At 37.0% G+C, this 27,923-nt stretch overlaps 1 pseudogene; it reads right to left on the reverse strand.

Annotated features, from left to right (window-relative positions):
- Positions 1–21,072: 21,072 nt before the first annotated feature.
- Positions 21,073–27,923, reverse strand: part of LOC137287882 (E3 ubiquitin-protein ligase rnf213-alpha-like) — a 140,658-nt pseudogene continuing 133,807 nt past the window's right edge.

Raw genomic sequence — 27,923 nt, forward strand, 5'->3', positions numbered from 1 at the left:
ACAATTCACAGTAAATAATTTTGATTTCCTGGAAGTTTTTAAAAGTCTTAGCTTGATGAATCAATAGAGTCAAGCATAAGTTCCTATCATGCTGTGGTCAAAAAGTGATTTCATCTGTTTAAGGGGTCATTTGCCTTGATCGACGAACAGGCGGCAGGGTACTCTGATCAGTGTTCCAGACAGCTAGGCATTATGCATCTCCTCACTTAGTACTTTTTGACAAACTTCATCAACCAGCCTTACATATGTCAAGATTCTAAAGCTGCTTAATGTGAAATCTCCCCAATATCTGGCCTATAGTCCATGATTTTGGTCGTTCAAAATATATTCTGGTTTGATATGATCTAGGCAGCCCCAGTCATGTATGGAATCAACCCATGACCCCCTTCTTTTGTGAAATAGGAGTGAACTCCCATGGTATATACATGATTTGAAAACTTTCTCTATGAAAGCAGAAATGCATTTTTGCAAAGCTTTGATGAAGTAGACATGATGTAACTCTTACACCTCTATCAGTGCAGCAAATCTCTTTATTCTTTTGCCATAATAGATATGTTGGACAGAAAAAAATATTGAGGTTTCATGCAGTTTTATTTTTTTTCTGAGAAGTTTCATGTATGTACAGTACATAAATCACAGATTGGCCTTGTGCAGATGCAGACCATTTTTTCTGTAGGGTTCGAGCACATTTCAGTAATTCATACTTTACATGCTTTCCTGTGTTTATTTCACCATGGAAACAAGTCAGTATGAATGTGGAGGCAAATTTAAAGGTAATGGGAGTAAAGATGGGGCTGTATTGAGTGGAATAGATTGTTCTAGTGTTGTGAATATGAACGTTGCTTCGTTTTGAGGCCAAACAGTGGTAATAGACCCCTATGGTGAGTTCTACCTTTGATTAATGGTTACCTGCTTCTAAATTTGTTGGAACTGATGAATTTGACAACAAAGTAAGCCAAAATCAACACTATTATAACAATGTGAGTGTCTGAGGTTATCCCCTGAGGGTCAAATTAAAGTTAAATGATAAGGAAAATCATGAAATATGTTCATTGCACAGCAGAACATGTCACAAACCCTTGTTTTAAATGTAAACATTGAAGCATATGGTCAGTTCTGTCTGTCTGACCCATTTTGCATGTGAATCAACTTAATTTTCTTTCCTTATTTTAAAAAAAATTCCCCCTTTTTAACACATATGACTTTCAAAATTATTTTTTGTTTTATCTGCAACTGTCTCATTGCTGTTTTGGATTTTATGATTTGACATTTAATATAATAGCAACATTATTTTCAGCTTGCAGAATGCCTGTTGATGAATGGGGAGGTGTGTATGCACACATACATCAGAAACAGAAGCCTTCACATACAATGTGGTATTTCGACAAGCCGGTCTGAAGTCTGTTGTTGACTGCGTCTAATCAAGCACACGCCCTTTTCTTCGATATGTCTTACCACCTTGTAGCAGTTGCAGTACTTGGATATGTAGGTACATACAGTACATTTAAGTACCCCAGTCCAGTTAAAACACCACAATGTCTGACTGGTAACTTCCCCCACTCGGTCGTCGTCATCCATTGGAAGTTTCTGACCATGATCTCTTAATGCCTCACTGTGCAGTATTTCTTTTTGCCAGACATGAATTAAGGGCTGTACATGAACCCAAGAAGTTGATTAGATGTAAATAATAACAATTGATCCTTGTAGAGTGGGTCTGACCAGAAATTTTATTGACATGAGAGTGTGTGATGTCTTTAAATTATCTCCCTTGTTTACCCATATACAATATGTCTTCTTGTCACCCAGTAACCCATAAATTATTGCAGAGAAACACTGGTTTTAGCTGATACTGTCAAATACTGTTAACTGTGAATAGAAATATTCAGTTTTGGGCAGGTTAACCAATAAATTTCCAAAATTATGAGGATATTTCCACTTTGTACCCTCTAAACTGGCTTATACATGAAACTGTCAAGTCTAACAACCTCAAAACAATTCACAGTAAATAATTTTGATTTCCTGGAAGTTTTTAAAAGTCTTAGCTTGATGAATCAATAGAGTCAAGCATAAGTTCCTATCATGCTGTGGTCAAAAAGTGATTTCATCTGTTTAAGGGGTCATTTGCCTTGATCGACGAACAGGCGGCAGGGTACTCTGATCAGTGTTCCAGACAGCTAGGCATTATGCATCTCCTCACTTAGTACTTTTTGACAAACTTCATCAACCAGCCTTACATATGTCAAGATTCTAAAGCTGCTTAATGTGAAATCTCCCCAATATCTGGCCTATAGTCCATGATTTTGGTCGTTCAAAATATATTCTGGTTTGATATGATCTAGGCAGCCCCAGTCATGTATGGAATCAACCCATGACCCCCTTCTTTTGTGAAATAGGAGTGAACTCCCATGGTATATACATGATTTGAAAACTTTCTCTATGAAAGCAGAAATGCATTTTTGCAAAGCTTTGATGAAGTAGACATGATGTAACTCTTACACCTCTATCAGTGCAGCAAATCTCTTTATTCTTTTGCCATAATAGATATGTTGGACAGAAAAAAATATTGAGGTTTCATGCAGTTTTATTTTTTTTCTGAGAAGTTTCATGTATGTACAGTACATAAATCACAGATTGGCCTTGTGCAGATGCAGACCATTTTTTCTGTAGGGTTCGAGCACATTTCAGTAATTCATACTTTACATGCTTTCCTGTGTTTATTTCACCATGGAAACAAGTCAGTATGAATGTGGAGGCAAATTTAAAGGTAATGGGAGTAAAGATGGGGCTGTATTGAGTGGAATAGATTGTTCTAGTGTTGTGAATATGAACGTTGCTTCGTTTTGAGGCCAAACAGTGGTAATAGACCCCTATGGTGAGTTCTACCTTTGATTAATGGTTACCTGCTTCTAAATTTGTTGGAACTGATGAATTTGACAACAAAGTAAGCCAAAATCAACACTATTATAACAATGTGAGTGTCTGAGGTTATCCCCTGAGGGTCAAATTAAAGTTAAATGATAAGGAAAATCATGAAATATGTTCATTGCACAGCAGAACATGTCACAAACCCTTGTTTTAAATGTAAACATTGAAGCATATGGTCAGTTCTGTCTGTCTGACCCATTTTGCATGTGAATCAACTTAATTTTCTTTCCTTATTTAAAAAAAAATTCCCCCTTTTTAACACATATGACTTTCAAAATTATTTTTTGTTTTATCTGCAACTGTCTCATTGCTGTTTTGGATTTTATGATTTGACATTTAATATAATAGCAACATTATTTTCAGCTTGCAGAATGCCTGTTGATGAATGGGGAGGTGTGTATGCACACATACATCAGAAACAGAAGCCTTCACATACAATGTGGTATTTCGACAAGCCGGTCTGAAGTCTGTTGTTGACTGCGTCTAATCAAGCACACGCCCTTTTCTTCGATATGTCTTACCACCTTGTAGCAGTTGCAGTACTTGGATATGTAGGTACATACAGTACATTTAAGTACCCCAGTCCAGTTAAAACACCACAATGTCTGACTGGTAACTTCCCCCACTCGGTCGTCGTCATCCATTGGAAGTTTCTGACCATGATCTCTTAATGCCTCACTGTGCAGTATTTCTTTTTGCCAGACATGAATTAAGGGCTGTACATGAACCCAAGAAGTTGATTAGATGTAAATAATAACAATTGATCCTTGTAGAGTGGGTCTGACCAGAAATTTTATTGACATGAGAGTGTGTGATGTCTTTAAATTATCTCCCTTGTTTACCCATATACAATATGTCTTCTTGTCACCCAGTAACCCATAAATTATTGCAGAGAAACACTGGTTTTAGCTGATACTGTCAAATACTGTTAACTGTGAATAGAAATATTCAGTTTTGGGCAGGTTAACCAATAAATTTCCAAAATTATGAGGATATTTCCACTTTGTACCCTCTAAACTGGCTTATACATGAAACTGTCAAGTCTAACAACCTCAAAACAATTCACAGTAAATAATTTTGATTTCCTGGAAGTTTTTAAAAGTCTTAGCTTGATGAATCAATAGAGTCAAGCATAAGTTCCTATCATGCTGTGGTCAAAAAGTGATTTCATCTGTTTAAGGGGTCATTTGCCTTGATCGACGAACAGGCGGCAGGGTACTCTGATCAGTGTTCCAGACAGCTAGGCATTATGCATCTCCTCACTTAGTACTTTTTGACAAACTTCATCAACCAGCCTTACATATGTCAAGATTCTAAAGCTGCTTAATGTGAAATCTCCCCAATATCTGGCCTATAGTCCATGATTTTGGTCGTTCAAAATATATTCTGGTTTGATATGATCTAGGCAGCCCCAGTCATGTATGGAATCAACCCATGACCCCCTTCTTTTGTGAAATAGGAGTGAACTCCCATGGTATATACATGATTTGAAAACTTTCTCTATGAAAGCAGAAATGCATTTTTGCAAAGCTTTGATGAAGTAGACATGATGTAACTCTTACACCTCTATCAGTGCAGCAAATCTCTTTATTCTTTTGCCATAATAGATATGTTGGACAGAAAAAAATATTGAGGTTTCATGCAGTTTTATTTTTTTTCTGAGAAGTTTCATGTATGTACAGTACATAAATCACAGATTGGCCTTGTGCAGATGCAGACCATTTTTTCTACAGGGTTCGAGCACATTTCAGTAATTCATACTTTACATGCTTTCCTGTGTTTATTTCACCATGGAAACAAGTCAGTATGAATGTGGAGGCAAATTTAAAGGTAATGGGAGTAAAGATGGGGCTGTATTGAGTGGAATAGATTGTTCTAGTGTTGTGAATATGAACGTTGCTTCGTTTTGAGGCCAAACAGTGGTAATAGACCCCTATGGTGAGTTCTACCTTTGATTAATGGTTACCTGCTTCTAAATTTGTTGGAACTGATGAATTTGACAACAAAGTAAGCCAAAATCAACACTATTATAACAATGTGAGTGTCTGAGGTTATCCCCTGAGGGTCAAATTAAAGTTAAATGATAAGGAAAATCATGAAATATGTTCATTGCACAGCAGAACATGTCACAAACCCTTGTTTTAAATGTAAACATTGAAGCATATGGTCAGTTCTGTCTGTCTGACCCATTTTGCATGTGAATCAACTTAATTTTCTTTCCTTATTTTAAAAAAAATTCCCCCTTTTTAACACGTATGACTTTCAAAATTATTTTTTGTTTTATCTGCAACTGTCTCATTGCTGTTTTGGATTTTATGATTTGACATTTAATATAATAGCAACATTATTTTCAGCTTGCAGAATGCCTGTTGATGAATGGGGAGGTGTGTATGCACACATACATCAGAAACAGAAGCCTTCACATACAATGTGGTATTTCGACAAGCCGGTCTGAAGTCTGTTGTTGACTGCGTCTAATCAAGCACACGCCCTTTTCTTCGATATGTCTTACCACCTTGTAGCAGTTGCAGTACTTGGATATGTAGGTACATACAGTACATTTAAGTACCCCAGTCCAGTTAAAACACCACAATGTCTGACTGGTAACTTCCCCCACTCGGTCGTCGTCATCCATTGGAAGTTTCTGACCATGATCTCTTAATGCCTCACTGTGCAGTATTTCTTTTTGCCAGACATGAATTAAGGGCTGTACATGAACCCAAGAAGTTGATTAGATGTAAATAATAACAATTGATCCTTGTAGAGTGGGTCTGACCAGAAATTTTATTGACATGAGAGTGTGTGATGTCTTTAAATTATCTCCCTTGTTTACCCATATACAATATGTCTTCTTGTCACCCAGTAACCCATAAATTATTGCAGAGAAACACTGGTTTTAGCTGATACTGTCAAATACTGTTAACTGTGAATAGAAATATTCAGTTTTGGGCAGGTTAACCAATAAATTTCCAAAATTATGAGGATATTTCCACTTTGTACCCTCTAAACTGGCTTATACATGAAACTGTCAAGTCTAACAACCTCAAAACAATTCACAGTAAATAATTTTGATTTCCTGGAAGTTTTTAAAAGTCTTAGCTTGATGAATCAATAGAGTCAAGCATAAGTTCCTATCATGCTGTGGTCAAAAAGTGATTTCATCTGTTTAAGGGGTCATTTGCCTTGATCGACGAACAGGCGGCAGGGTACTCTGATCAGTGTTCCAGACAGCTAGGCATTATGCATCTCCTCACTTAGTACTTTTTGACAAACTTCATCAACCAGCCTTACATATGTCAAGATTCTAAAGCTGCTTAATGTGAAATCTCCCCAATATCTGGCCTATAGTCCATGATTTTGGTCGTTCAAAATATATTCTGGTTTGATATGATCTAGGCAGCCCCAGTCATGTATGGAATCAACCCATGACCCCCTTCTTTTGTGAAATAGGAGTGAACTCCCATGGTATATACATGATTTGAAAACTTTCTCTATGAAAGCAGAAATGCATTTTTGCAAAGCTTTGATGAAGTAGACATGATGTAACTCTTACACCTCTATCAGTGCAGCAAATCTCTTTATTCTTTTGCCATAATAGATATGTTGGACAGAAAAAAATATTGAGGTTTCATGCAGTTTTATTTTTTTTCTGAGAAGTTTCATGTATGTACAGTACATAAATCACAGATTGGCCTTGTGCAGATGCAGACCATTTTTTCTACAGGGTTCGAGCACATTTCAGTAATTCATACTTTACATGCTTTCCTGTGTTTATTTCACCATGGAAACAAGTCAGTATGAATGTGGAGGCAAATTTAAAGGTAATGGGAGTAAAGATGGGGCTGTATTGAGTGGAATAGATTGTTCTAGTGTTGTGAATATGAACGTTGCTTCGTTTTGAGGCCAAACAGTGGTAATAGACCCCTATGGTGAGTTCTACCTTTGATTAATGGTTACCTGCTTCTAAATTTGTTGGAACTGATGAATTTGACAACAAAGTAAGCCAAAATCAACACTATTATAACAATGTGAGTGTCTGAGGTTATCCCCTGAGGGTCAAATTAAAGTTAAATGATAAGGAAAATCATGAAATATGTTCATTGCACAGCAGAACATGTCACAAACCCTTGTTTTAAATGTAAACATTGAAGCATATGGTCAGTTCTGTCTGTCTGACCCATTTTGCATGTGAATCAACTTAATTTTCTTTCCTTATTTTAAAAAAAATTCCCCCTTTTTAACACATATGACTTTCAAAATTATTTTTTGTTTTATCTGCAACTGTCTCATTGCTGTTTTGGATTTTATGATTTGACATTTAATATAATAGCAACATTATTTTCAGCTTGCAGAATGCCTGTTGATGAATGGGGAGGTGTGTATGCACACATACATCAGAAACAGAAGCCTTCACATACAATGTGGTATTTCGACAAGCCGGTCTGAAGTCTGTTGTTGACTGCGTCTAATCAAGCACACGCCCTTTTCTTCGATATGTCTTACCACCTTGTAGCAGTTGCAGTACTTGGATATGTAGGTACATACAGTACATTTAAGTACCCCAGTCCAGTTAAAACACCACAATGTCTGACTGGTAACTTCCCCCACTCGGTCGTCGTCATCCATTGGAAGTTTCTGACCATGATCTCTTAATGCCTCACTGTGCAGTATTTCTTTTTGCCAGACATGAATTAAGGGCTGTACATGAACCCAAGAAGTTGATTAGATGTAAATAATAACAATTGATCCTTGTAGAGTGGGTCTGACCAGAAATTTTATTGACATGAGAGTGTGTGATGTCTTTAAATTATCTCCCTTGTTTACCCATATACAATATGTCTTCTTGTCACCCAGTAACCCATAAATTATTGCAGAGAAACACTGGTTTTAGCTGATACTGTCAAATACTGTTAACTGTGAATAGAAATATTCAGTTTTGGGCAGGTTAACCAATAAATTTCCAAAATTATGAGGATATTTCCACTTTGTACCCTCTAAACTGGCTTATACATGAAACTGTCAAGTCTAACAACCTCAAAACAATTCACAGTAAATAATTTTGATTTCCTGGAAGTTTTTAAAAGTCTTAGCTTGATGAATCAATAGAGTCAAGCATAAGTTCCTATCATGCTGTGGTCAAAAAGTGATTTCATCTGTTTAAGGGGTCATTTGCCTTGATCGACGAACAGGCGGCAGGGTACTCTGATCAGTGTTCCAGACAGCTAGGCATTATGCATCTCCTCACTTAGTACTTTTTGACAAACTTCATCAACCAGCCTTACATATGTCAAGATTCTAAAGCTGCTTAATGTGAAATCTCCCCAATATCTGGCCTATAGTCCATGATTTTGGTCGTTCAAAATATATTCTGGTTTGATATGATCTAGGCAGCCCCAGTCATGTATGGAATCAACCCATGACCCCCTTCTTTTGTGAAATAGGAGTGAACTCCCATGGTATATACATGATTTGAAAACTTTCTCTATGAAAGCAGAAATGCATTTTTGCAAAGCTTTGATGAAGTAGACATGATGTAACTCTTACACCTCTATCAGTGCAGCAAATCTCTTTATTCTTTTGCCATAATAGATATGTTGGACAGAAAAAAATATTGAGGTTTCATGCAGTTTTATTTTTTTTCTGAGAAGTTTCATGTATGTACAGTACATAAATCACAGATTGGCCTTGTGCAGATGCAGACCATTTTTTCTGTAGGGTTCGAGCACATTTCAGTAATTCATACTTTACATGCTTTCCTGTGTTTATTTCACCATGGAAACAAGTCAGTATGAATGTGGAGGCAAATTTAAAGGTAATGGGAGTAAAGATGGGGCTGTATTGAGTGGAATAGATTGTTCTAGTGTTGTGAATATGAACGTTGCTTCGTTTTGAGGCCAAACAGTGGTAATAGACCCCTATGGTGAGTTCTACCTTTGATTAATGGTTACCTGCTTCTAAATTTGTTGGAACTGATGAATTTGACAACAAAGTAAGCCAAAATCAACACTATTATAACAATGTGAGTGTCTGAGGTTATCCCCTGAGGGTCAAATTAAAGTTAAATGATAAGGAAAATCATGAAATATGTTCATTGCACAGCAGAACATGTCACAAACCCTTGTTTTAAATGTAAACATTGAAGCATATGGTCAGTTCTGTCTGTCTGACCCATTTTGCATGTGAATCAACTTAATTTTCTTTCCTTATTTAAAAAAAAATTCCCCCTTTTTAACACATATGACTTTCAAAATTATTTTTTGTTTTATCTGCAACTGTCTCATTGCTGTTTTGGATTTTATGATTTGACATTTAATATAATAGCAACATTATTTTCAGCTTGCAGAATGCCTGTTGATGAATGGGGAGGTGTGTATGCACACATACATCAGAAACAGAAGCCTTCACATACAATGTGGTATTTCGACAAGCCGGTCTGAAGTCTGTTGTTGACTGCGTCTAATCAAGCACACGCCCTTTTCTTCGATATGTCTTACCACCTTGTAGCAGTTGCAGTACTTGGATATGTAGGTACATACAGTACATTTAAGTACCCCAGTCCAGTTAAAACACCACAATGTCTGACTGGTAACTTCCCCCACTCGGTCGTCGTCATCCATTGGAAGTTTCTGACCATGATCTCTTAATGCCTCACTGTGCAGTATTTCTTTTTGCCAGACATGAATTAAGGGCTGTACATGAACCCAAGAAGTTGATTAGATGTAAATAATAACAATTGATCCTTGTAGAGTGGGTCTGACCAGAAATTTTATTGACATGAGAGTGTGTGATGTCTTTAAATTATCTCCCTTGTTTACCCATATACAATATGTCTTCTTGTCACCCAGTAACCCATAAATTATTGCAGAGAAACACTGGTTTTAGCTGATACTGTCAAATACTGTTAACTGTGAATAGAAATATTCAGTTTTGGGCAGGTTAACCAATAAATTTCCAAAATTATGAGGATATTTCCACTTTGTACCCTCTAAACTGGCTTATACATGAAACTGTCAAGTCTAACAACCTCAAAACAATTCACAGTAAATAATTTTGATTTCCTGGAAGTTTTTAAAAGTCTTAGCTTGATGAATCAATAGAGTCAAGCATAAGTTCCTATCATGCTGTGGTCAAAAAGTGATTTCATCTGTTTAAGGGGTCATTTGCCTTGATCGACGAACAGGCGGCAGGGTACTCTGATCAGTGTTCCAGACAGCTAGGCATTATGCATCTCCTCACTTAGTACTTTTTGACAAACTTCATCAACCAGCCTTACATATGTCAAGATTCTAAAGCTGCTTAATGTGAAATCTCCCCAATATCTGGCCTATAGTCCATGATTTTGGTCGTTCAAAATATATTCTGGTTTGATATGATCTAGGCAGCCCCAGTCATGTATGGAATCAACCCATGACCCCCTTCTTTTGTGAAATAGGAGTGAACTCCCATGGTATATACATGATTTGAAAACTTTCTCTATGAAAGCAGAAATGCATTTTTGCAAAGCTTTGATGAAGTAGACATGATGTAACTCTTACACCTCTATCAGTGCAGCAAATCTCTTTATTCTTTTGCCATAATAGATATGTTGGACAGAAAAAAATATTGAGGTTTCATGCAGTTTTATTTTTTTTCTGAGAAGTTTCATGTATGTACAGTACATAAATCACAGATTGGCCTTGTGCAGATGCAGACCATTTTTTCTACAGGGTTCGAGCACATTTCAGTAATTCATACTTTACATGCTTTCCTGTGTTTATTTCACCATGGAAACAAGTCAGTATGAATGTGGAGGCAAATTTAAAGGTAATGGGAGTAAAGATGGGGCTGTATTGAGTGGAATAGATTGTTCTAGTGTTGTGAATATGAACGTTGCTTCGTTTTGAGGCCAAACAGTGGTAATAGACCCCTATGGTGAGTTCTACCTTTGATTAATGGTTACCTGCTTCTAAATTTGTTGGAACTGATGAATTTGACAACAAAGTAAGCCAAAATCAACACTATTATAACAATGTGAGTGTCTGAGGTTATCCCCTGAGGGTCAAATTAAAGTTAAATGATAAGGAAAATCATGAAATATGTTCATTGCACAGCAGAACATGTCACAAACCCTTGTTTTAAATGTAAACATTGAAGCATATGGTCAGTTCTGTCTGTCTGACCCATTTTGCATGTGAATCAACTTAATTTTCTTTCCTTATTTTAAAAAAAATTCCCCCTTTTTAACACGTATGACTTTCAAAATTATTTTTTGTTTTATCTGCAACTGTCTCATTGCTGTTTTGGATTTTATGATTTGACATTTAATATAATAGCAACATTATTTTCAGCTTGCAGAATGCCTGTTGATGAATGGGGAGGTGTGTATGCACACATACATCAGAAACAGAAGCCTTCACATACAATGTGGTATTTCGACAAGCCGGTCTGAAGTCTGTTGTTGACTGCGTCTAATCAAGCACACGCCCTTTTCTTCGATATGTCTTACCACCTTGTAGCAGTTGCAGTACTTGGATATGTAGGTACATACAGTACATTTAAGTACCCCAGTCCAGTTAAAACACCACAATGTCTGACTGGTAACTTCCCCCACTCGGTCGTCGTCATCCATTGGAAGTTTCTGACCATGATCTCTTAATGCCTCACTGTGCAGTATTTCTTTTTGCCAGACATGAATTAAGGGCTGTACATGAACCCAAGAAGTTGATTAGATGTAAATAATAACAATTGATCCTTGTAGAGTGGGTCTGACCAGAAATTTTATTGACATGAGAGTGTGTGATGTCTTTAAATTATCTCCCTTGTTTACCCATATACAATATGTCTTCTTGTCACCCAGTAACCCATAAATTATTGCAGAGAAACACTGGTTTTAGCTGATACTGTCAAATACTGTTAACTGTGAATAGAAATATTCAGTTTTGGGCAGGTTAACCAATAAATTTCCAAAATTATGAGGATATTTCCACTTTGTACCCTCTAAACTGGCTTATACATGAAACTGTCAAGTCTAACAACCTCAAAACAATTCACAGTAAATAATTTTGATTTCCTGGAAGTTTTTAAAAGTCTTAGCTTGATGAATCAATAGAGTCAAGCATAAGTTCCTATCATGCTGTGGTCAAAAAGTGATTTCATCTGTTTAAGGGGTCATTTGCCTTGATCGACGAACAGGCGGCAGGGTACTCTGATCAGTGTTCCAGACAGCTAGGCATTATGCATCTCCTCACTTAGTACTTTTTGACAAACTTCATCAACCAGCCTTACATATGTCAAGATTCTAAAGCTGCTTAATGTGAAATCTCCCCAATATCTGGCCTATAGTCCATGATTTTGGTCGTTCAAAATATATTCTGGTTTGATATGATCTAGGCAGCCCCAGTCATGTATGGAATCAACCCATGACCCCCTTCTTTTGTGAAATAGGAGTGAACTCCCATGGTATATACATGATTTGAAAACTTTCTCTATGAAAGCAGAAATGCATTTTTGCAAAGCTTTGATGAAGTAGACATGATGTAACTCTTACACCTCTATCAGTGCAGCAAATCTCTTTATTCTTTTGCCATAATAGATATGTTGGACAGAAAAAAATATTGAGGTTTCATGCAGTTTTATTTTTTTTCTGAGAAGTTTCATGTATGTACAGTACATAAATCACAGATTGGCCTTGTGCAGATGCAGACCATTTTTTCTACAGGGTTCGAGCACATTTCAGTAATTCATACTTTACATGCTTTCCTGTGTTTATTTCACCATGGAAACAAGTCAGTATGAATGTGGAGGCAAATTTAAAGGTAATGGGAGTAAAGATGGGGCTGTATTGAGTGGAATAGATTGTTCTAGTGTTGTGAATATGAACGTTGCTTCGTTTTGAGGCCAAACAGTGGTAATAGACCCCTATGGTGAGTTCTACCTTTGATTAATGGTTACCTGCTTCTAAATTTGTTGGAACTGATGAATTTGACAACAAAGTAAGCCAAAATCAACACTATTATAACAATGTGAGTGTCTGAGGTTATCCCCTGAGGGTCAAATTAAAGTTAAATGATAAGGAAAATCATGAAATATGTTCATTGCACAGCAGAACATGTCACAAACCCTTGTTTTAAATGTAAACATTGAAGCATATGGTCAGTTCTGTCTGTCTGACCCATTTTGCATGTGAATCAACTTAATTTTCTTTCCTTATTTTAAAAAAAATTCCCCCTTTTTAACACATATGACTTTCAAAATTATTTTTTGTTTTATCTGCAACTGTCTCATTGCTGTTTTGGATTTTATGATTTGACATTTAATATAATAGCAACATTATTTTCAGCTTGCAGAATGCCTGTTGATGAATGGGGAGGTGTGTATGCACACATACATCAGAAACAGAAGCCTTCACATACAATGTGGTATTTCGACAAGCCGGTCTGAAGTCTGTTGTTGACTGCGTCTAATCAAGCACACGCCCTTTTCTTCGATATGTCTTACCACCTTGTAGCAGTTGCAGTACTTGGATATGTAGGTACATACAGTACATTTAAGTACCCCAGTCCAGTTAAAACACCACAATGTCTGACTGGTAACTTCCCCCACTCGGTCGTCGTCATCCATTGGAAGTTTCTGACCATGATCTCTTAATGCCTCACTGTGCAGTATTTCTTTTTGCCAGACATGAATTAAGGGCTGTACATGAACCCAAGAAGTTGATTAGATGTAAATAATAACAATTGATCCTTGTAGAGTGGGTCTGACCAGAAATTTTATTGACATGAGAGTGTGTGATGTCTTTAAATTATCTCCCTTGTTTACCCATATACAATATGTCTTCTTGTCACCCAGTAACCCATAAATTATTGCAGAGAAACACTGGTTTTAGCTGATACTGTCAAATACTGTTAACTGTGAATAGAAATATTCAGTTTTGGGCAGGTTAACCAATAAATTTCCAAAATTATGAGGATATTTCCACTTTGTACCCTCTAAACTGGCTTATACATGAAACTGTCAAGTCTAACAACCTCAAAACAATTCACAGTAAATAATTTTGATTTCCTGGAAGTTTTTAAAAGTCTTAGCTTGATGAATCAATAGAGTCAAGCATAAGTTCCTATCATGCTGTGGTCAAAAAGTGATTTCATCTGTTTAAGGGGTCATTTGCCTTGATCGACGAACAGGCGGCAGGGTACTCTGATCAGTGTTCCAGACAGCTAGGCATTATGCATCTCCTCACTTAGTACTTTTTGACAAACTTCATCAACCAGCCTTACATATGTCAAGATTCTAAAGCTGCTTAATGTGAAATCTCCCCAATATCTGGCCTATAGTCCATGATTTTGGTCGTTCAAAATATATTCTGGTTTGATATGATCTAGGCAGCCCCAGTCATGTATGGAATCAACCCATGACCCCCTTCTTTTGTGAAATAGGAGTGAACTCCCATGGTATATACATGATTTGAAAACTTTCTCTATGAAAGCAGAAATGCATTTTTGCAAAGCTTTGATGAAGTAGACATGATGTAACTCTTACACCTCTATCAGTGCAGCAAATCTCTTTATTCTTTTGCCATAATAGATATGTTGGACAGAAAAAAATATTGAGGTTTCATGCAGTTTTATTTTTTTTCTGAGAAGTTTCATGTATGTACAGTACATAAATCACAGATTGGCCTTGTGCAGATGCAGACCATTTTTTCTACAGGTTCCACCACACTATATCAATATCACATGCTGCCCGAGCGAGGACCGTATGGAAACAACTCAAACGGACAGAGGCCTGTGACAGCTGTGATTGGATGAAATAGTGTAAGATGTGTATGTGTTTTAAAAGCACATCCACCCTGTTATTAAAACTGACCACAATTTTAAGTATTTAGTGCTGTCATTTTTATCACCATGGGTTATGCTTATGTGTGTACCTATATTTTGAAGTAGGTGACATTCGGTGCGGAGCTGGGGGTTGATGTGTTCCGCTTCCTGTGCTTGGCAAATGTGCCGGACAAGTTGGCCACAACTTGTGTTTTATTGTAGTTTAGAGGCCAGACTGTGCCCATGTGTACATGGAATGGCTGTTGATAGCCTGGATATTTTTTTAAAAAATATAAGGTTACTATAGAAGTCTATGGGAAAACATTTGGTGTTGTGTAACCCCAAGACATTGTGTGGAGTTAATGCAAGGGGAATAATTCTTGCACAAGCACAGTTACCTCCCTTAGACCGTACGTCAGACACCAGTTTTGGTCAGGTTCTTTTGGTGTTCTTGAATTCCGCATGTAGCAAGAAAAAACAACTCTTTTATAATTCTTTTCTAAAACTGTTCAGTTTACTCAGTTACTGTTGCTCAGTACTGCTCATGATTACATGGACAAAACTGTGTTTGATGACACAGGGGTCACCCATCAATCACAGAGAAATTTGAAAATACTTTTGAAGTTCAGACTTTATCAATGTTTTATCACTTTGATCATACTGGTTGCAATGGGAAAAAGTTATGAGTATTAAATTTCTGGAGTTACATCTCCTGTCTCATGTTTGATTTTCAATGCATGCAACTGGAGTGGGCCTTCCAAGCAAATACAAATTATTGGCTTTAGACAGAGGATCCAGGGGTCTGTCCTCAAACACAGTATGAAACTAATCAAGTTAAGAGCTGTTTCTAGACCTGTAGATAGAATATGATTTAATACATGCAACTGAGACTTAACTGAGTAATCAATGACCGACAGAGTTCTATCTACTGCTAAAGGTTATTTTCATCATGACATATAACCGTGAAGACCCAGGTTAGGATGGATCTTCACTAAGGGACCGTTCATAATCTATCACCAGGGGGGAGCAGTGAGGATTTTCAGTGGGGAGTCATTCATTTGGCCAGAGAATATAGGGGTGTCAGCTGTTTGGTACAGATGTTTTAGTGGGGGGCAGCTATTTTGATTTTAATTTATTATTTTCAACAGGCAGGGGGGAGGGGGGAGTGTCATGTGCTTTGTACATAGAATGCGTGAGGGGGAGCTATTTGTTTTATCCCAAGTATTGAAGGCGGGGCTACCAGATTTGTACAGAAAAAAAAATATAAAAATCCTCATCACGCCCCGTAGTGATAAATTATGAATGGTCCCTAACCCATGCTGTTCATAAGTGACTGATGTGATTGGGTGGTCAGGTCTGTTGACTCGGTTGACACAGGTCATCGCATTCCGATTGCATAGATCAATGCTGATACTGTTGATCACTGTTTTGATTATATACCATATAGCTGGAATATTATGCTGAGTCTGGCATAAAACTAAACTCACTCACTCATGGCTTGTATTCAACACAGTAACTTTTATACAACAGGAAGTGTGTACAGGTTTCTGATTAGGTAGGATTTCTGTTAAGCTGTCTAGTATAACATATATATTGTCTCAGAGAGGCAATTTTATTACTTTCATATTGTGTTATGTGGAGGGGTCATTAATCGTGATACACTATTTCAAGTGTTATACACGTCACAAGGGAATAGTGGTGTGCTCTGTATTTAGACTAGCACTATATTTAGACAGGTCTGCAAGATACTACAGGGTACAACCTTTGTCCAGTGCTGAAATTATTATAGAAAGATGTGGTTGTTTTTTCTAAGATATAGGACCAGAGTTAACTTTTGCCTCTCATCTCACAATACATTGCAGGTCACCTACTTTGGTACAGATGAAAATGGTTCATGTCTATTGAATAGGCCTTCAAGAAAATATGTTGTGTAATGCAAATACTGTATTTGTTTCATCAGCCTTCTTCCTTCTTACCTGACCGTATGTAATTTTACGGAAAACCAGGTGAGATACAGGGGTTTGTGGTCCTAATGTGTCCTAATGTGTCCTACTGAAATAACAGAACAAGTACGTAAAGCACATACTTTAATGAAAGCAATAAATGGCAAATACATTATTACATTGTTGTATTTATTTATAAGCAGAAATATCTTCATAACATTTCAGAAATATAAATATGAAAAAGATATCTAATGAACATGGCGTTGTTTAAACATAACATATTAAGTATTCAAATGTCAGTATCTGAAATCTGCCCCATGTTTGTTGATAGCTTGAGATCCTGCATTTACTTCATAGAGTGCATGCTGTTGTTTCAAATACCAGCAAAGTCTATTCATTTCACAACCAGCTTCCCAATAACCTCACTGAACAACGGTAAATACATAGCAAACATTCACACTAGTATTCAGCACTTAGAGAAATTAACATGCACATGGTGAATATGAAGACCATTAGGCTGCATAAAAATAATTAAATGTTTCTTGGGCACATTTTTTGAAACGTAACAAGGGAGGAACACATTTTTATTTTTTCTCTCTCAGAAATACACCATTGGAAGTTTAGCATGTGTGAATGAGTTGTAGATTCAGTCATACTCATTCTTAGACAATGATTCTTATAGTGGCAAATGGATGTTTGGGATGCAGCAAAGTCAAAATTATATATTTTTTTAAATGACAATAAATATTGGTTATGTGCACAATTAAAAATGACACACCAATGCCAGCGAACCATTTCACTTCCTTTATTTAGCCTTACAAAATCACATCAATGGTCTAGTCAAGTTAATTCAATCTAGTACAAGAAACACCCTCTCTTAACATCATGTTTATCTCAAATAATAACTCAGATATACAAATACATATTTCATAATGACAAGAAAGATGAAAGACTATATATCACTCTCTTAGTATAGAGTAAAAAGGATATTATGTTATACAGATTTGAAAGTACTTGTACATTGTTTCAGAATAGCTGAGGAAATTAAATCATGTCCAAATTACATAACCCAAACAATTTTCCCACAAAAACAATTCTCTCATTAATCGTAATATTGAGTGTTGTTCAAACTAACTCTAATGACTTGATGTATGGCAATCATAACTAACTTCAGACAGCAGGAAATATGTGACATAAGCATGGCTCTATTAAATTCACAATAGATGAAGATATGTGATCAGATCCAGTATGTAACAATACAGTTTAATCTACATATACGAGTAGTAAATAGATCTCCAGTTTCAATATCTGAAATGTGTGACATTGTGACAAGTATTGTATGTACAAGAAACACAGATACTGACTACTATTTATGTTTCACAAGTGATGTATGTACCTGTAGTACAGATACCAACTCATATTTACTGTGTATTAACATTGTGACAACTACATGTATTAAACTGTAGCAATAATACCGACTACCATTTACAGCATGTGACATCGTGGCAAGTGGTGTATGTACCAGAAGCATAGATACTGACTACTATTCTTATGTGTGACAAGTGGTGTATGTACCTGAAGCACAGACACCAATTCCTATTTACAGTGTGTGACATTCTGACGAGTGGTGTATGTACCTGAAGCACAGATACTCACTACTATTTATAATATGTCACAAGTGATGTATGTACCTGAAGCACCGATACCAACTCCTATTTACAGTATGTGACAGTGTGACGAGTGGGATATGTACCTGAAGCACAGATACTCACAATTATTTATAATGTGTGACAAGTGGTGTATGTACCTGAAGCCCAGATACCGACTCCTATTTACAGTGTGTGACATTGTGACAAGTGGTGTATATACCTGAAGCACAGATATCAATTGCTATTTACAGTGTGTGACATTGTGACAAGTGGTGTATGTACCTGAAGCACAGATATCAATTGCTATTTACAGTGTGTGACATTGTGACAAGTGGTGTATGTACCTGAAGCACGGATATCAATTCTTATTTACAGAGTGTGACATTGTGACAAGTGGTGTATGTACCTGAAGCACAGATGCTTCTATTTATTTTGTGTGACAAGTGATGTATGTACCTGACGCACAGACACCGACTCCTATTTACAGTGTGTGACTTCATGACAATGGATGCCTTTTATACAATGTGTACAACATGGACACTGTTATGATGATTACAAGAGTGTTTGTAACATTGCTGGTAACGAAGATATGAAGATGATTTGGATATTTCTTTCATAAAGAATTATTCATGATTTTGAGAAATATGCTATTTCTACATGTTGTTTTCACATTGTAATAAGATTTATGCATGACAAATGTACAGGTAAATAAACACCATATATGCAGATGGAATGGAAACATTATACATTATCTTTTTGATATGATGTGTCATTATGGTTGTACAGATATGACCAAGGTAGGAATGTACATATCACCTACCTACAGAAAACAACATACAGGTACCTCCATATCATTGATCAGCAGACATCATCATACTCACAGGTTGGAAGAAAATGACAACAATCAGTACGACCTAAAACTGAACATTTCATGACACAGTAATTGAAACAATATATGGTGAATAATCGTTTCATATTCTGACGTGATGAGAACTAATCTCACTGTAAAGTGAACGCAGGTTCAGTTTTTGTGAATGCACACACACCCTCACACACGCACACACACTAACTATCCAGTATGACCCAATACAACCGCAAATTACCTGTGTTGAGAATTTTCATTCTCATAGCTTTCCCTGGCTTATGGGCTAAGACACACTTCTTGTACTTTTTTTTTATTTCTTTTCCCCCAAATTCGAAATGCAACAGCCTTCCAGTGTACTGGGCTGAAGTCAAGCGAAAGGTATATGACTTCAACAAACATGGGACCAATACTAATAACAAACACAGATATCTTAATCAACAACAAAACTGCATGAAGAATATATACTGAAGCACCACTCCTATGATTCATTATGAAGAGCAACGGTAAATGAGAATATTGCTATTGAACATATTTGGTGAATATGATAGTCATTCCCTCACACTGGTCCCAACCACGTTAACAGTGCAGTTCAAAATGCAAATATATTATACATTTTTTAGAAAGATATATTTGGGAAATAGCAAACAGGCCATGGCAATCATATAGGCACATACAGAAAGCATTTCCTGTAGAATATTAAGCATTCTTATGTGGACAATTTCAGTAAGCTCAGAGCTAGTTACATGAAACGGGAAGGTAACAGTTTTAAAAACATAAGCAACTCTTACATACTCCTGTTACGTACTGTAACATGAAACAAAAATCTGAAAGTAAACATAGAACTGTTGACGAAACAGATAATCAAAGCAGAGAAAAAGGTGATGAACCGCTGAAGCTAAAGAATACATCTAATGTTATCTGCATATTTTTAACACGCTGCAACCTTAAAAGAAACATGAGTTAAGCATAACGGGAAACAAACTAGTAAAATAATTAACATCCAATTCACATACAAGAAAAACATACAAAAGCATAACACTAAAAGCTACCAAAAGAGTATAAATAATTTTCTAAATACATGTATCATAAAGCATATGTTTCAAATTCAATGAAAGTACACTCTGTAAACTCGGACATTATCTCTGAACGAAATACTATGTATATCAGTTTCAAATCCATGTACACAACCAATCATAGAAATGGGTCTATGACTGTTAAAGGTACTCAATATCATAACTGGGGAATCAGAGAAAATGTCACAATTTCAAGTTCGTAGAGTGCAGTTCGGTTAACTCTGGAATTAACCCAGCTGCGTTGACAGTCACTTGCTGTGCATGGACTTGGTTGCATTCACACATTTGTCATGGGTAATGGTGTTTTCCATTCCTTTAATCTTGTTAACTTTGTCGCTTTAACAGTTGTTGTCCATGTTTCCAGTTTCATAAGTTTCCAAGCAGTATTTCATAGGTATAGCCATGTTCTTCAAATGTTACATTGTAAACACACTCTCACCTTCTGATGTTTGTTGGTCAATGTTCATGATTGACACTGAACCTACAAGGCGCCCATCAATAATGACCCTGACGACAAGTCAAAACATGTTATGTTAATTCCTTTCTAGTTGATCAAATCGCTATTTACAAAGCTACAACACAGCAAATACCTCTCTAGGCTCTAAATTAGGTTAACAATTTCTTCTGCCTCTCTGGCTTACATATCCTGTTTGGAGCTATGTCAGCATTTCAGTGGTCAACAGGTAATCATATAACACAACAATCATAACAACAAACAATATATGCTGAAAATCTGTATCTTGTAAAATATAACCAATATCTGTTTGTCTGCTTAAAAGGTGCAAGATTGATAAAAAATAATTCAAAAACTAATCATAAACTTCATACATCCTGCAAATATAAAAAATACTTAAAGCATGTAAAAATTCACACATTCCCACCATGGACATCAACTAGGAAATACATGCTGCTCAGTTGAGCGTGTACAGATTTACACTTGAAGTACAATACATGTATACTTTATTGTTTGTTACCACTTGGATCAGCATCAGCTACATCTCGTTTCTTCGCCGGTTGATCTCCTGCAGCAGCAACAGCCATGTGTTTGGAATGTGCATGCCCTTGATGCCTGGTGGGAGTGAGTTAATGTCTTCTTCTGTCAAGGTCTGATCTGTGCTGCTTGATCTGCTTCCTTGACCTTCGTCACTGTGCAGTGACCTGTCCAGGTGACCTTGCAGCAAGTCCTTCAGGCTGAAGTAGAATTACACATGAACAATCACCTGCCAAATGTCATTAATTCAGGTAGCCAAACACTGTTGTGTTGAAACTGAAAGGACATATGTAAATACTTTGAGTTATCTGAATTTCAGCACAACTGCAAAATGAAAACTGAAGATGAAGTGTGCAGATGAAGGGTTGCATCTTGAGGAGAAATGCAGCAGAATGGTCAGCACACTTAGTCGATGATGCTTCTGGTGCTTCAAAATGCTACAGCAAGTTCCAGGACCAGCTACAGTATGAACATTAGCCAGAAAAAGACCCAATGTGAAACAGTATACCCATATGGCTCATATACAGCATATATGCTGATTATTTTAGAGACTTGTGTACAATGTTTGCCATAAACACAATGGCCGTCTACCCGAGAGAACATATTGCACAAAGACAATAGTTGTCCCTGAAACAACATTGCTAGCAGACGAAATCCAGCAACCTACTCTGATGACTTAGCGTCCTCTATTCAATCTGCCTAACCCTCCCACCATCTACAGTGTTGTAAATGTCTGTTCACTGCCCTAATTTATGTAATGATAATCACCAAGATGAGTAAATGATGATGATGATGATGACGATGACGATGACGATGATGATGATGATGCAAGACATCCAGTCATTCAATTCATAGTATTGCTGTATTACTACTACATACCTCATGGCTTTTGGACTTGGTCCATCGGAGCTGTCAGCAGGTACAGACACCCACAGCCATAGACAGTCAAACATCTCTTGAAGAAAAACCTCCAGCTTGTCAGGACTTTTTCTCTCACAGAAATCAAGTAGATTAGTTCTTTCTTCCTCACTTAGATCTACTTTGTGCTCACTGTCAAGATAGCTGAATGGATCCTGCACAAACATAACATCACAATTAGTTAACAGCCTGAAATTCAGATTACGTACGTAGATAACATCCATTTGCTAAAAGTAGAGTCTGAAAAATAGGTATAAAAATTTCAATTCAGAAAAGGAGAATTAATCTTGATCTTAAACTGCAACATAGTTTCAATTTCATGTCCTGACACAAGACAGAATTCTCTTATCATGCTAAAGCAGGTACTGATGTCATACTTAGATGATCTAAGTGAATCGTCCATATTCACCACAAGACTAGCAAACATCACACAGTATCTGGTTTAGTGTATTTAAGTGAAATGTGAGACTTAGGGCTTATACATGGAAATGTTAAATGTGGGCTTACCTGGTTGTGTTCAGCAAGTATCACTGACTTCTGGAATGTCAGCAGAAGCCACAGTGATTGAACATGCTTGAACTGACAAACCTGCCTCGCCTGAAATAGACATTTAAACTTCAATAGAGTGAACTGACTGTAACTAAATACAGATATTATACTTTCAAAAAGCCCTGGTCCAAAGTTTTATAAGCAGGTCATAATGGATCACCAATGTAACTAATATACATTATGTTTGGTTCGATCTGTGATTTATCATCTTTGACCATTGAGTATTCTGATGGATAATAAGTGTTGTTTTTCACACCTTCTGGCTAGTTATTGTCTGTTCCATTTTGAGCACACGTGTCATGAAAGTCTGCAGTGACTTGTCTGGTTCTCCTCCCAAAGACATGAGGAAGCTGGTGGTGATGTCCAAGTTGTTAATAGAGTCACAGATGTCTGGTAGACTTGACTTTAGTTCGGACACAATTTGGAGCTTGACTGCTCGAGACAACGGCTCCTGAAATTTAAGAACACATATTTTGTGCACTCAGTGGTCAGTGAGAGACCTGTCTGTCAACCCTCAATGGTGCTTCATACCATAAACTTGTGATGTTGAAAGGTTTAACCATCTTGAGGCATCTCCAGTAAGAATAATTCACTGAAACCCTCTATCTCTTTTCATAGCCTTCAATATCACATGATACATACAGACACATGTATTGTAATGTGTTAGAGGAAACTTTTCTGAACTGTAACTGTTCAGACGAATGTTGAAAAAGTTCACTTCATAGGTTATGACTAAATTTTCCTAAGAAAATTTGAGTTTCAGTTAACATTTTTTTCTAACAATGATATGGCTCATGCTTAATACACACCTGTGGTATTCTGTCGTGAAGTGTCTTGAGCACTGCTATGTTTCCTGAATCTGCCCTGTACACCATTTGCTCAATCTGCAGGAAAGCATAAATTTAAAAAGACCGCACACATCACCACGTCAAGTGTGGAACATTGACATTACGTAATATCATTACACTTTACATTTTAATCCTCTTTCTATATTTATGACACAATTCAAGAATTCTCATTATCACAACCTACTCACTGGTATGACATGTGACTTCTGCTCCACTCTGGACTTGGCCTGTAAAATGACTTCTTTGAGCTGATACTCAAATCCTTCAAAGTCATACTCAATGGTGGTACCCTTTCCCAGCTCAAAGGAGTAGTTACAGTTGGCCAGAACTAGGGGCAGCAGGTCACGGTCAGGGTGGTAGCTGACCAGGTGGTTACTGTGAAGGCTCCTCATGCTGACCTCAGGCAGGCGCTCATAGCTGCAATACAATCGGAATTACATTGACAGTCATTGGATACTAATGTACCTGCAGAGTGGGGCATCCACTCGCAATGAGCAGCAGACTTTGACCATGACCCTTAATTCTTTTACACTCAAATCAATACTCTTTTTACTCTGATTACAAAGCACCTCTGCAGGAACTCTGAAAGTAAATGGTTGAATGGTACTGTACAATGGTATGGACACACACAGAGGCTAGTAAATACATTCCCTGGCAATTTTGTTGCAAGGGGATTATAATTCTAATGAGCAGTCCTAAACAAGAAATCTAAGATCTATAGCAGCTACCTGGAACTAGTCTTTTCACAGTAACTCTCCATGAATTCATTATGTTTCCTGAAGAGGAACTCCAGCATCATGTAGGAGCAGATGCCAGGACCTTGAGTGGACGGCAGAAGAACAGCCAGGGGAGAGTTTTCATCTATTGTCATGTTCTTGTAGGCATCAGGCAGGTGTATCAGACCATCACGGACTGTCCAACATCCTGAGGCAACATATCTGTCATGCACTTTCCAAAAATCTCCTGATTTTATTCATATACACAAATACAAATATTAACAACATCAACTAAATTGAACTAGATGCATCAGAGACTAACAGTGTTTCCTCGCAATACAAAATATTCTGATATTAAGACCATTACTATTTCATGCACAATTTGTTGCATTTTAAGACCAATTTAGATTTTTGAAGGACTGATATAAGCAGTTATTCAAAGATGGATTGACATGCAAATTACTACATTCCTGCACTATAATCATGATAATGCCTTAGTGCATGAATTAATCACAAAAAAAATAAAATAAATGTATGTATGATGATAATATATTGTTAGTCTAAACTGACTCTCTCACCATGCAAACTGCCCTTGACACATTCCCAAGCAGCAACCAAATCAGGCATCAGCTCCTTCACATCCTTTCTAAAGCCTTCATCTACAATATAACATTGAATGGAATATTGATATCTACTTGGGTGAAATGACAGACCATGAAAACAATAGGTACAGAAGCTCACCTTCCTCAATGATAATTCTGATATGATAAATACTACTGGTAACAAGATCATATTTCACACTCAGATTTCTGCAGAAACATAACCATTTTAGTCAAAATCATATAAGGTCAACTATGGTTTTGAAGTTGAGTGGCCTGTGTAAGTACCTTAATCTCTGACACAACCAAAACACACTGTGCCATTCATCTACTGACTTACACAAAGAATTACAGTTTAGTTTTAGAATCCCTCTCATACTTTGTCTCAACTGATTTTACAATTAATTTATATTATTTTACGAGAAGGACCATTTGATCCAGTCATTCTCCTGATATAACCATACCCTTTATGAGTCTGTTTGGTCATATTGCTAGCAGTACTGATTCATTTTGGTATCTATACTTTATTTCCTACACCTGTGAAATGCAGATCCTAAGGCATAACATATTACTTATTTTGTAATCACAAGATAGATATGAGCCTATAACATGGCTCTTACACATCTTCTTTTGTGTTGATCAAATGACATGTAAATCCCTCACAGGCATATAAGTTTAGCATTTCCTTAAAGTTCACTATTACTGAGTGTAACAGACAAGGTAACACGTTTTCAACATGCTGAACTTAGTGCAACTAAGATTTCTGGCTGGAGACTTGCTGTGATCATTATACGAGTGTAAATGTGTGCTGCCATTACATGTTTGGGACCAGGAAAAGTAAGTTCAGACAACTGTAACTTAAGAGGATAAATCTCAGGTCAAACGATTATCAGTATAGAAGAGATAAGCTGTAAGCTTGAGATAATATTATCCCACTATATTACAGCATTGTCTGACTGCAAATATTTCACAACTAATTTGGGAACTGATCTGTTGGTGGGTAACTTGGGACAGGATCCATCACTGCCCCACCTCAAATTGCTGAGGGCTGAATACTAAGACCTTGAAGGAAGGAAAAAAGAAGTAAATATCTGGCCAAACTACTACAATGTCAAATGACAGAAAAATGGTCTTGGAATCACATTCCAACTTTCTGCTACCAACTTCCCCACATGCTGACTGCTGGTGCAACTGAACTGATGGAACTGGAGATTCAGTAAAGTACTCTACCTTCTATTGAGAAAATGTCTCTGATGGTCATTTCACAGGCCTGGGAGAGATCAAGGCGATGCCTGTACTTCTCCATTAGAAGTTTTTGTAGATGAAGAATGTTGGGGATGTGGTGCAATGCCTGCAGGTGTTGATGCTGAAACACAAATCTTGTTGTGAAAATCCTTGTTTTTGTTCATAAAGTTTGCTACAGTTTTCTATAAAACAAATTTAAATCATAGTTTAAGTAGGAAAAGTCAAAATAATTCAGTCCATTTTCTATAAATGTTGGGTCATGTTGTCGATACAGGTTTACAGTTTTTTTTAAGAGAAAAGTGTATTGGTTACAACAATGAAAAGTAGCTATGTTATGTTATAAGCATTATACCTCTTGACTGAAGAGGCTGAGAACTTCCATCCTGGATTTCTTTCCCTTGTTCTCTACCATCAGTTGAAACTCTCTCAGGAAATGCTGCAGAGTGATACGTGACCGGTACCTCCAGACAGCTGGGAACTCGTGGAGACACTCAACTTCCGGGGGTGTGGAAGTGTCTTCTGGGGATACTTCATATAGGACAGACATCAGCTTGTTGGAACCTGTGTGTACATAGCAGATCAAGATGAACATCATGCCAGTATCATACGTAAGTGTAAATTTGATACTTCACTGAAACAGCATTTAAGCTTTGACAATACAACTTTTTTTTCTCAGTTTTAGCTGATTTTTAAAACTAAGTTCAAAGCTGCTTTATTGTCACGCTGTAATTGTTATATATTCAGTGTATAAGGACAAAAGTAAAGGATAAAAGATAACGTCAAATTACAGATAACTTCAATATAACTTGAAATTGTTCTCATCACATAAAATCTTGTCACTGTCTAAATCACTCTAGGTGTGGATATTGAGTACCTTCTGCATGAGCCAACAAACAAAGCTAGATGGTCACAGAAGAAGACAGATAAGTTACATACCCTCAGGGACACATATTTTGCACACAAGCATTGTCACTAGTGAGTGAGTTTAGTTTTATGCCACACTCAGCAATATTCCAGCTATATGGCGGCGGCCTGTAAATAATCGAGTCTGGACCAGACAATCCAGTGATCAACAACATGAGCATCGATCTGCATAATTGGGAACCGATGACATGTGTCAACCAAGTCAGTGAGCCTGACCTCCAGATCCCCTTAGTCGCCTCTTACGACAAGGTTAGTCGCCCTTTATGGCAATCATGGGTTGCTGAAGGCCTTTTCTACCCTGGGACCTTCATGGGTCACTCTGTCACTAAGCTGACATAATCAGCTGCCATAAATTATCAAATCAAACTTAAACAAAATGAAAGTGAAGATCATAACTGATGATGACAAAAATGTCAACAAAACATGACTGGTCAACCTCTCATGATACCTTGCTCGTTAGTTGTTCAAACACACAAATACTTTCAAGACTCACTTTTACCTCAACATGAGTGTCACAGTGTATGAAATATAGAAAAATAGTAATACAGAAATTGTTTACTGAAAGGCATTCAATGGAATTCTTGAAAGTCTATGAAGAAAATCTGGTTAACTTTTCCTGAGATATCTCGCTGACAATCTTAACATGCAGTTTAACAAGCTAAAATCTTCAGTGTTGCTGTGACCTTGAAAATTATGTGAAGGTCACCAACATCAACAAAAACTGGTGCCTTCCCTAGTTAAAGCCTGGTGTTGAATATGCTGAAGATCCAGTGAACAGTTCTTGAGACATCTTGCTGACGTGCTCAACATAAACTGGAAACACACACAGTGGACTGTACCAATATCGCCGACTTCCATTCGGAATATCTGCAGCTTCAGCTAT

This window comes from Haliotis asinina, chromosome 6 (assembly GCF_037392515.1).
Source record: "Haliotis asinina isolate JCU_RB_2024 chromosome 6, JCU_Hal_asi_v2, whole genome shotgun sequence".
NCBI lineage: Eukaryota > Metazoa > Mollusca > Gastropoda > Lepetellida > Haliotidae > Haliotis > Haliotis asinina.